Source organism: Bos grunniens, chromosome 24 (assembly GCF_055505025.1).
Source record: "Bos grunniens cultivar Pamir isolate PY7600 chromosome 24, Bosgru_T2T1.0, whole genome shotgun sequence".
NCBI classification, from domain to species: domain Eukaryota; kingdom Metazoa; phylum Chordata; class Mammalia; order Artiodactyla; family Bovidae; genus Bos; species Bos grunniens.
In genome coordinates, this window is record NC_141188.1 from 63,646,648 (window position 1) to 63,658,542 (window position 11,895).

Genomic DNA, 11,895 nt, shown 5'->3' on the forward strand with positions numbered 1-11,895 from the left:
GAGAATTTTGAGCATCACTTTACTAGCGTGTGAGATGAGAGCAATTGTGCGGTAGTTTGAGCATTCTTTGGCATCGCCTTTCTTTGGGATTGGAATGAAAACTGACTTTTTCCAGTCCTGTGGCCACTGCTGAGTTTTCCAAATTTGCTGGCATATTGAGTGCAGCACTTTCACAGCATCATCTTTCAGGATTTGAAATAGTTCAACTGGAATTCCATCACCTCCACTAGCATTGTTCATAGTGATGCTTTTTATATTACCTATTGCCAAAACAAATAGTAACAATATTTATTGAGAAATAGATCAGGGATTTACACACCAAGTTTTGAAGTTTAAAAGTAGAAAGATGCTGTTTTCCAACCCACAAGGATGTTGTATAATGAGAACGTACTTTATGGGATGCAAAGTAAAGACCAGGAAGATTTTTCACATACCTTACTACCTGGTTCCGTTTCAAGTTATGAACTCTACTCAAGTTATGAATCATCACTCTATGTGGGTGTGTGGAATGTTTCAGCAAATGGGTTGAGAAAACCTTTTCCTGCCTATCATCCCGTGACTGGCCATTTACGCCCAGGGGACCCTGAGCACCAGCTTATGAGTGGTCAGGTCCAAGTTATCTGATGGGTCTGAACCTCTCTGAGAAGTACTCCCGCTCCCTCTGGCACTCAGGCACCCTGTCTTCCGGCTGTTCACACAGCACCCTCATGGCGGTTTCCATGCTGCCTGGGAATTGCTCGTGGATTGTCTCCCTTGTCAGACTCTGGGCACTGAGTGCGGGGCTATGTTCTCCTACATAGTATTTCTACAGCTCGAGAGGGGACAGTGTCTAGTGAACCTTCAGGGAAAACTTGTTGGATCAATGAGTAGATGAATGAAACCACTGACCGGAGGGGGGAAATGCCCCTACATGAAGGATTTGAATGGGCAGATTTGTTTATTTAATACTCTCCTTTGGCTTCATTGGCACAATGCCCATGAAATTTTCCTCTGAAATAAGATTGAGATGTGTTTCTCCTATGTCTGGCAATATGGTTCTTGTACCCTGATTCAGAGCTCACCCACCCAAGACAGTCATCCCCCTGTGGCCGAGTCTGATTCACAGATTGCTGTGTGCATCGGTGTGTGTCAGGTGTTGGGAGGTATGAGGGCCTTGCTTATTGGGATGAAGGCATCGAGACATGCTTGTTGGGATGAAAGGAAATGGGAAGACATCATATGTACAAGGATCTGCACTTCAGGCACATTCATGAAGACTGTAGGTGCTGAGGAGCCGATTTGCATAGCTTCCCTGGCATGGTTTTCATTGTGTATCTTGGCATCTCAACTAGTTCGTGTGGTGGTTGGTGCCTGCATGCAAACAAGTAGCCCTGTTCTCTAGCAGATCATGTATCAACAGAAAGTATTTTCTTTTGTAATGGCATTGTGATTTCTAATTTTCTATGGATTTGATGGATTAATCCATGGAGTATAAATCCTTTAATCAATAACTCAGTTAAAATTTAACTGAGTTGGTGGATTTCAGCTAACTCAATACAAGGTAAGCCACTTCTCAAGATACCCACCAACAAAAGGACAGCATTTAGTCCCCTTTTATCTCTGTAATGCGATTTATTGGAGAAACATTTTTAGTAGCTATTCTGCCAGGATAGGAATTATTGTAGTGACATAAAAGACACACTCGTTGCCTTCATGGAGCCTAGAATGTAAAAGAGAGAAGACATTTAACAAATACACAAATATGTAGTTATAAATTCTTATAAATGCTAAAAGAAAGACCTCTGAGTACAGGGGGGAGGGCCTGATTTAGATTAGGTCTTGAGGAAATCTCTTTGAAAAACTGCCTTAATTCCTGGTGGTGGAAATTTGCAAAGAATCTTTCAGCAGGAAAAATCTGGCTCTAAAATAATTGAAAGATCAGTATATGGGAGTTTAGGGGGTGTATTAGGTTCCTAGGGCTTCCCAGGTGGCACTCGTGGTAAAGAACCCACCTGCCGATGCAGGAGACAGAAGAGACATGGGTTCGACCCCTGGGTTAAGAAGGTCCCCTGGAGATGGGAATGGCAACCCACTTCCATATTCTTGCCTAAAGAATTCTTGCTCCATGGACAGGAGCCTAGTGGGCTATGGTCCATAGGGTTGCAGAGACTCAGGCGTGACTGAAGCAACTTAACACGCAGGGCTACTGCAACAAGTCACCACAAGCTCGGCGGCTTAAAGCAGCACACAGGTGTCCTCTGACAATCCTGAGTGTCAGAATTCTAAAATCAAAGAGTCAGTGGGCCAGTGGTCGTTCTGGAAATGCCATGGGGAATCCTGCTGCCTCTTCCAGGCTCTAGTGGCTCTGGGCTGCCTCGCCTTGTGGGTGCATTGTTCCATTCCCATCTCCATCTTCACTTACCTTCTCTGGGTCTGCAGTCTCACTCTCATTCGTCTCATAAGACCACCAGTCATTGAATTTAGAGCCTATCTGGGTAATTTAGGATTATTTCATTTTGAAAACCTTAATTAAGTCTACAAAGACTTGATTTTCAAATAATGTCATGGTCACAGCTACTGGGGGTTGAATTAGATATATCGTTTGGGAGGATATAATTCAACCCCGACTAGAGAGTGCTGAAGAGCAGGTGGGCAGGTGGCATGGCCGGACCAGGGAAGGCCTTTTGGGCAACGTCAGGCCGACACAAAGTCTCTGAAGGGGTTTCAGCAGGCGGGTAATATGATCCACCTTATGTCTAAGGACAGTCACTCTGGGTGATAGTAGAAAACAGGTTGCATAAGATAAGGATGAAAGAGGCAAGAGCCAGGAGCCAACTGCTGCAAGGCTCAGGCGAGAGCCAATGGTGATTTGGACTGAGGGGGTCCATGGAGAGACGATGAAAGGTGGAGAGGCCTGAGCTATACTTTGGAGGGGAATCAGTAGCACCTGGCAATGGATTGCGTGACTATGAGGCAGATGGGGTGTCAAAGATCAATCTCAGGTTTCATTCTAACTGGGACATTGGAAGGCCCCCTTGCTGAGATGCAGAAAGTTGGAGAGGAAAGCAGGTTTGGGAGATAGATGATGAGGGCAGATTTTAAGGTGAAGTTGGGAATGCCTCTGAGATGTCAAGTAGGCCCTGGAATATAAAGTCAAAAGAGATCTGGAAATGCAAATATGGGAGTCCTCAGTGGTAGGTGGTCTTGGACTTGATGAGAAAGGGTAGGGTCTCTGGAAGTAAAAGTGGAAAGAGAAAAGGGATCAAAATTAGAGCACAGAGTGAACAGGAAGAGCCAGTGAAGGAGCCTGAGAGGGTGTGGTCCAGGCTCCATTTGACTCTCATCCATCTCAGAAGACAACGTGGGTGGAGCCCCGGCACGTATTAGATGGAGAGTGAGAGGGTCTTGTTTTTGAATACATTTGACTTGTTATTACTTGTTCTGTGGTTTGAGCATTTGTTCTCTTTAAAGCTCTATGAACACTATTACTTTTAAAAATTGGTTTTTCAAATAAGGGCTTTCTTAATCTTTGCCTATTTGAGTACGAATATTTAGGAGAAGAGTCATTTAATACGATGACTTAATTCACTGTGTTCAGTGACACATTCTAGATTCATTTTTCTTTATCAATCATTACAATATGATTGTATTTGAGCATGAGTTTTATACATACAACAGTATAACATGTAAAATTAAACACTGAATTACTCTCATGCCCGTAATGAAAGCAGAATTGTGAATTAAAAGGTTGATGAGATGTATATGAGGTTAGGCCATATCCCTATTTTTAGATTACATCACAAAACAAGAAAGGGGGGGACCCACCTTCTGTAGTCTACATTAAACGCATCCCATCACTCTGGGCTTTCGGTGAATTGTGATTACAGACTCGCTTTATAGTTGCTTGTGGGAAAGAATCAAAGAATGGATGAAAATCGTACTCAAGAAAGAGATTGAAAGCCCTAACTAATATCACAAGAAACTTTACTTTTCATTATCAAAATACTGACACAATTTTTCTGAATTGCTACAGGGAGTTGTTGAAGATTCTGTCTCCTCCATGCAAACTTGAGTTTCAAATTTCCTTGCTACTAATTTTTTTAACAAGCATAAATAATATTCTAACAAGTGGAAACAATGAAAACATCATCCAGAAAGTAAATTGCTGATTAGAATAAAGTGTTCTATAGGGTTTCTGTTATTACTTAAATATTAAAAAATTCAACCTAAAATGATTTTATGTTTGAGTTGGTCTAATTTTTGATAATTTAAATATTCATAAACAAAGCGTTTACATTTATGATCAGGTCTAAAATAGGTTTGTTTTATTTTATTTTTTAAAATTTATTTTATTGAGGTACAGTTGATTTACAATTAATTCCCACTGTACAGAAAAGTGATTCAGTTATATGTACATGTATACATACATGTATATTACATGTTCTTCTCACATTAGCTTCCATTATGGTTCAAAATAACCCTGGTGAGTGACAGCCAGAAGCTAAATCTGATAACACTCAGATTCATTGGATGCATGGCCGAAAGGGCGATCGCTGGCCCAAGACCTAAGCAATTCACGTTCAGGTGCTCTGGGAATAGAAAGCATTTGTGGAGAGCACTTTAAATAATGGGAAGTCAGAGAAGGAGGTTAGAGGCGGACGACCCACAATGTAGGTGAACGGCAACTTTCAGTGATATCTTTGGTTTGTGGCAGAAATTAGTGGCTATTGGACCAAGAATACTGTAGCTACTTCCCTTTGTAAAAGATCATGTTCCTTATGCACGCATTGTTATTTTTCTAAATTAAAGACTATATTTGGTGGCAAATCCTAACATCTCACCATGCCACACTTTAAGAATTCCATGACTTGGGAATGTATTCCAGGTCAAGGAACCCAGAAAAGAACAAGTTTGACCTGTGTTTCTAAATGGGTCACTTTACAGAGCTGCATTACAAGACAACTACAATTGTGTAGTGTCTCCCAAGTTATGAAAACAGAAACTCCGCATGCCATCTGTGTGGTGTGGACTCACCTGACGGCAGGTCCTAGAGTAAAATCTAACACAATCATGGTACAAGAGGAGACCTCTTAGACTCAGACTCTTATAACAATGTCTGTCTGTCTGTCTGTCTGTGTGCACTCAGTCACAGCTGACCCTTTGCAATCCCATGGACCACAGCCCACCAGGCTCCTCTGTCCACATTAGGTAGCTGGAGAATCAAAACTTTCTGAGATTGGCAGCCGCGACATCAAAGCTATGCGGGGGACAAAACCCACTTCCTTGTAGATTTAGCATGAAGATAAAGCATGTGTGAAAACAGTGTATGCTCCACCAGACACTGAGAGGTCCCTCTGTTTATAAAATTGCTCCCTAGTTATGTAAGATGTTGAAATTTTGGAGTAAAGAATGACTTTGGGTTAGGCAGGCCACTTTCTTTTATTTCTCATCTTTGTGTTGTGTAAGGTGGACATTTTTATTCACTTTGTATCAGCTTTTAAAAAGAGGAAACAGCTAGCAGTTCATTTAGGGAGAAGAACAGGGGAATAGTCTTTAGACAAAGCCTTCATAGAAAATGTTAGTTTTCTGTGAAGTTGCAAAAAGTTGCAGTTCACCTAGATTACGGGTCATCCGCCTCTAACCTCCTTCTCTAACTTTCTATTATGATAATAGTGGAGAAAATGCAGACCTATTTGGGTCAAATGATGATTTGGCAGTCCCCTCAAAGTGCCTATTTAGAATCATTTTAATTGAGACAAGGAATCTACCAGCGGCTATTTATGCACGGGTGTCTCTGAGTACAGTGGGTGGATGAAGGGATCTCTTCCTTGGAATCCATGGAAGAGTCTGTTTTTCGTCTGCCCCCAAGGAGAGCATAAGGCAAAGAGGCTGTTTAGATGACAAGCTCTGGAAGGTACAGCGGGTGTAGTAAGTGTCTCTGTTGGCTGTCTATCAATAAAGTAAGTAAGAGTTGGGGAAGGGACAGTCTTCCCATTTCTTCATGGGACCAAATGCAGGTGTTGACTTCCTGCTTGCTATCTATGAAGCGATCAGGAAATGGTATTCTTTTAAAATATTTATTTATGTATTTGACTATGCCGGGTCTTAGTTGTGGTGTGTAGGCTCTGGTCCTTTGACCAAGGATGGAACCCTGGCCCCCTGCCTTAGCAGTGTGCAGCTGAAGCCACTGGACTAGCTTAGAAATCTGCAGAAGTGGTGTTCTTAATGAGGAAGCAGTGCTCTCCCAGTGAGCAGCAGCAGCAGCGACAAAGGTGAGGGGTCCTCAGGCTGCCACTGATGGGGGACCAGAGCAGAGGAAAACATGGAAGGCCATGTGACGGGTGCAGCTGACGGGCAACCTTGTTTCCCTGGCAACGCTCAAAGAGTACAGCAGGCTTAAGTCCTAGGTACATCTGTGCGCATGAGCTGGCAAGGCCTCTGCATATTTGGGTCACCATTGTATTGCAAGGGACAAGAGTTCATGTGACCTGCCAGCTCCCACTGCTGAGTTTCCTTCCTGGACTGATGCCACTTTGGGATTGGTTAATTCTGAATAAACTATTGCCAACACAGTTGTGGGAGGCTTGTCTGTGTTCAAGTGAAGAAGAAAACAATGGCGAGAAAAATTTTAAATGTGGCTGACTCTTAGTAATTCTAGGAGGGTTATCCTGTCTGCATATCACTCAGATCTTTTGCCTTTTACCTACTAGCCATTTTATCTCCTGAAAGTACTTTATTCCTACTTTATATTTCTTTATAACAGAAATGATGAGGAATTAAAAATATTTCAGCTTGCTCTAGTTAATTATTACAGTCATCAGAATACAGAAGACACAATCCATTTCTAAGCTTGTATTTTCCATATTCACAACAAGCATCAGAAAATTGCAAATGTTAAATCAAAATGATGTTTCAGGGATTATTTGTGACTTTAGTTTCCTCTGCTATTATGTTACTTATGAATCATCATGGAAATGAGCACTGGCTATGTATAAACTGGCAGGACAGAGGCAGAACTCATACAGTTGACAAGCACCACACAGTGATGGTGGCTTATGATTCGAATGGCTTTTACAACAGAGGACTCGGCCACTTGGGTAACCACTGGCTTTACATTGGAAAATATTCAGCCAGAAGAACCAGGTTTGCAACTGGCACTTGTGGTAAAGAGCCCGCCTGCAAATGCAGGAGACATAAAAGACATGGGTTCAGTCTCCGGGTTGAGAAGATCCCCTGGAGGGGGGCATGCAACCCACTCAGTGTCCTTGCCTGGAGAATCCCATGGACAGAGGAGCCTGGCGGGCTGCAGTCTGTTGGCCACACAGAGCTGGGCATGACTGGCGTGATGGCACGCACACGCACTGTGCACGCCGGTGTGGGGGACACAGCTCTGCAGTGTGACGCTGACCTGGGCGCTGCCCGCATTCTCACGGCCCAGGTGTCAGCGACCAGCCAGTCCTAACCCACCTTTCCCCATACCTGGCCACTTTTCAAAGGGAAAACCCCTCGAAGGAGCTCTAGCCTGTACTCCAGCAGGGAGGAACTGGGTGTTACAGACATAACTTTCCATTACCAGATCAGAAGGGTGGAGCAGAGGCTGGCAGGTGCCAAGAATGAACTAACGCCCCAAGTTTCAGCTCTTAGCTAAAGCTGCTTCACTCAGGTAAGCATCTATAGAAGCCAGGTGAGATGACTAACCCAACGGATACACTTCTGGAAAATTCCAGGAAGAGAAAACTGGGAATAAGAGCAGATGGGAAAGGAGTTGAGAACAGTACAAAGAGAAGCCCGCTGAAACAGCTTAGATGAACGTCTGAGTTTAAAGAATGACAAAAAATACTGTATTAAATTCTATCTGATTCCGTGCACCTTCCTAAGCGCATGGGGAAAAGTGAATAGTCTAGACTCTGAACGATATAGGAATATTTTCTTTGTGAGTGAGAAAGGAGACCAGATTCTCATCACTGCTTTTGTGTACCAGGATGGCAGTGTGAATTGTGTTACGGTTTTGCATATTCAAACAGGCCTCTCCTGTCTCTGCTGTTGTAAGCAAGGGGTGAACTCCTGACTGAGTCTGGAGAAAGGTGGAGAAAACAGCCGGTGGTCACGTGCAGCAGCCTGAAATCTCTCCAGTTGCATCTTTGGAAGATTGGCCTTCAGGGGAGTCAGCCTGTATTACCTTCGGTAAACCTTGTTAGGTTTGGGAAGCACTGGGGTCCCTGGTCTCTGCCGAGTGCATTGCGTCAGTCCTCCGGGTCTTACTAGCATATTCTTGACCTCGGGGCCACACTATTCAACCTTGGCTCAGGGTCCCAGCCTATCTTCCACCAAAGCTTGCTCTTAGGAATAGGTCAACTATCAGTTATAGACAATGAGCTGTGATCCTATCTCTGAGGCATTTTCCTTCTTTATATTCTGATTTGTTTTTAAAAATTTTGAATGATAACTTGGATCCATAAAAGTGCATTCAGTATATGCAAACAGAACCTGGTTAGAATATCTGAAGTCTCCCTCCCTTATTCCTTTAGCAAAAAACAAAACAACAACAACAACAAAAAACCCCTCTTCTCTTCCCACTGGAGGCAATCATTTCTTCAGGACAGCCTGCCCACCAGTGTAAGTCAGCACCCTTAAGAACCCAGTTTTGCTTTTGCTGTTGTTCAGTCGCTAAGTCCCGTCTGGCTCTTTGTGACACCATGGACTACATACAGCACACCAGGCTGCCCTGTCCTTCACTATCTCCCAGAGCTTGCTCAAACTCATGTCCATTGAGTCAATGATGCCATCCAACCATCTCATCCTCTGTCGCCCCCTTCTCCTCCTGCCTTCAATTTTTCCCAGTATCAGAGTCTTTTCCAGTGAGTCAATCCTTCGCATTAGGTGGACAAAGTATTGGAGTTTCAACTTCAGCCTCAGCCCTTCCAATGAATATTCAGGACTGATTTCCTTTAGGATGGACTGCTTTGGTCTTCTTGTAGTCCAAGGGACTCTTGTGAGTCTTCTCCAGCACCACAGTTCAAAAGCATCAATTCTTTGGTGCTCAGCCTTCTTTTTGGTCCAACTCTCACGTCCATACATGGCTGCTTGGTTGGACCATTTCATCAGGGAACTCCTGTTGTGTGCATTCTTTTCTTCCTGACTTATTTGGTTCCCTAGGCATTACTTCTAACTGTGGGGTGGGACTTCAGGTCCCCTGCATGGTGATTTTGGGCATCAGTGAGCAGATGAAGATGAGTTTTGGGTGTTCAGAATATGTTCTGGGTGTCTTACGATAGTTTGGATTGAGTGACCGTGACCTGGTGTGAGCAGAGCTTTGGGTGAACTAGATACACCTTGGTCTCGGGAGAAGCTCTGGGAAACCCTTCGTCTGAAAGGAGAGGATGCATTCTAGTGGACGCCACACCAGGATTGAGGGGAATCCTTGGAGGCAGGACTTTCAGTGCTAAAACCAGGAAAATCCCAGGTAAGCGAGGACCAGTGGGTAACCTGGGTCCTTGCCTCCACAGATCCACCTCCAGTTGGGTTCTCTGTCTACTGTGTTAGTTCTGGAATTTTTACTCACAGCTGCTCATTATTCCTAAAGGCTCTCCACACTCCTCCTGTGACAAAAATCCCTGTGAAGAAGCCATTGTATTATCTGCCTTAGGAAGGGAGATAACACACTAGAGAGATGAACTTCCTGATTTTGGAGGGTAAAATCCTACTTGAAAACTGCTGAAGTGATCTGACTTCTTACATTATATGGTATTAACATATACAATAAAATGTAACAAAGGCAAAGTGCGGGTGGAGGGCAGGTAGGGGAGAATTAAAACTGTGTGTGTGTGTTAGTCGCTCAGTCACGTCCGACTCCTTGAGACCCCATGGAAGGTAGCCCACCAGTCTCCTCTGTCCATGGATTTCTCCAGGCAAGAATGTTGGAGTGGGTTGCCATTTCCTTCTTTAGAGGATCTTCCTGACCCAGGGATTGAACCCAGGTCTCCTGCATTGCAGGCAAATTCTTTACCATCTGAGCTAGAGGGAAGTCCCTGAAATTAAAATTAGTGAGGACTTACCCTGCATTGAATATTGTGCTGGTGATTATATGAATACATAGGAGACACAGAAGACACGGATTTGATCCCTGGGTCAAGAAGATCCCCTGGAGAAGGAAATGAAAACCCACTCCAGTATTCTTGCCTGGAGAATCTCATTGAGAGAAACCCGGTGGGCTACAGTCCATGGGGTATAGAGTCAGACATGATTAAGCATAGCACAAGTAGGCAGGCATATATACATACACATACATATATGTGTATGTAAAACCTAAGCATGTAATATATTACATACATATTTTAAATAAAAATGTGAATATAATATAATTGATATGAACTCTTATTTTATGGATGAGAAAATGGGGGCTCAGAGAAATTAAGTTACTTGCTCAAAGTCACACAGCACAGTGAGTTGCCAAGTTGAGATTTAATCCAGAGCCATTATTTTATCCTTCATTTATTTTGAGTTTATTATGATCTAGGTGGTGAGGGAGTCAAAAGCAGACCACACAGCTTGTCATGCAAAGCAGCAGGCTCCTCCACTCTCCCCCTCCCACTCTACTCTCACTCAATGGGAACAATTCTCCCCACTGCTTTTTAAAGAAAAGAAGCCACTGTACTGAAGCATGATTGATTGTTGGGTTGGTTTCATGGGTGGATACTTATCTCCAACCTCAATCGCTTTTGGTGTTGCTTCTTGTATCTTTCCAGACATCCAAATAACAAGCTAAGGTGACTTTTTTGTTTTGCTTTTAGAGACTGTCTGTCGCCTTCCTTTCACGGAAGGACAATGGACTCCTTGGACGTCCAGTTCCCCATCCCGTCCCCTTCCACCTCCTCCTAATACCCCTACGGTATCGATACACCCGCAATCTCGTTCAGCTCAGTACTCAGTATTGAAATCACTGCTGTTGTTTAGTCACTAAGTCATGTCTGACTCCTTGAGACCCTGTGGACCATGGCCCACCAGGCTCCTCTGTCCATGGGATTTCCCAGGTAAGAATATTGGAGCGGGTTGCCCTTTCCTTCTCCAGGGGATCTTCCTTAAGCAGGGATTGAACTTGTGTCTCCTGCACTGGCAGGCAGATTCTTTACCACTGAGCCACCAAGGAAGTCCATTGAAATCATTACAACTAAGAGAACATTATTCACAGCCCAGCTATAAAGTGTAGTATGGTATGCATTTCCCTGTGCAACCTTGTTCTCTCTGGAGTTAATCATTTTACTTTTTCTTATTTTTTGTTTTAATCTTTTCATCAGTAACATATTCCTCTTACGATGGAGGTAGATACTCTCCATCTTGTTCAATATGTTCAAACACATCTGTCCCTCTGAGAGGATATTCATCTTAGGAGACTTCAAATGGTCAGGATATTCCACTTCAGAATGAAAACATACACTGAAGATGAGGCTGGGAGGGTAAGAATGTATAAATAATGTGTAACGCAAGGTCTGAGACACTGTGGGGACTTCCCTGGAACTCCAGGGGTGAAGACTTCGCCTTCCAATACGGGGGCTGTGGCTTCATTCCCTGGTCGGGGAGGTAAGATGTCACAGGTCTGGTGGCCAAAAAACCAAAACATATACCAGAAGCAATATTGTAACAAATTCAATAAAGACTTTAAAAACGAAAAATGGTTCATAGCAAAAAACAAAAACACAAACAAAAAACCAACAAAAACCACTATGTAGAGTAAAACCCTCTTCGTTCTGAAAGAGTCCACTCACCTACTTCCCCTAAGCACAGCAAACCCTCGGGTCCCGGCCAGAGCAACGTCTCTGTCGCACTCTCTCTGCCCTCCAGTAACTTGCTTTCTTCTCTTCTCTGGACTGCCTGCTGCTCCTCCACGACAGCTCTACTCACTGGAACACAGCTCCTCAA

The 11,895-nt window shown here is 43.6% G+C and overlaps 1 long non-coding RNA gene across 2 annotated transcripts; it reads right to left on the minus strand.

Moving 5' to 3' along the window:
* Window positions 1-106: 106 nt before the first annotated feature.
* Window positions 107-11,868, minus strand: LOC147346436 (uncharacterized). Of its 2 annotated transcripts, none has more exons than XR_015153613.1 (3): window positions 11,742-11,868; window positions 1,566-1,699; window positions 107-260 (listed from the first exon to the last, which is right to left on the minus strand). It is a non-coding gene; the product is annotated as an uncharacterized LOC147346436 (long non-coding RNA). The 2 variants fall into 2 exon arrangements; XR_015153612.1 differs by having other exon boundaries at window positions 1,225-1,699.
* Window positions 11,869-11,895: the final 27 nt, after the last annotated feature.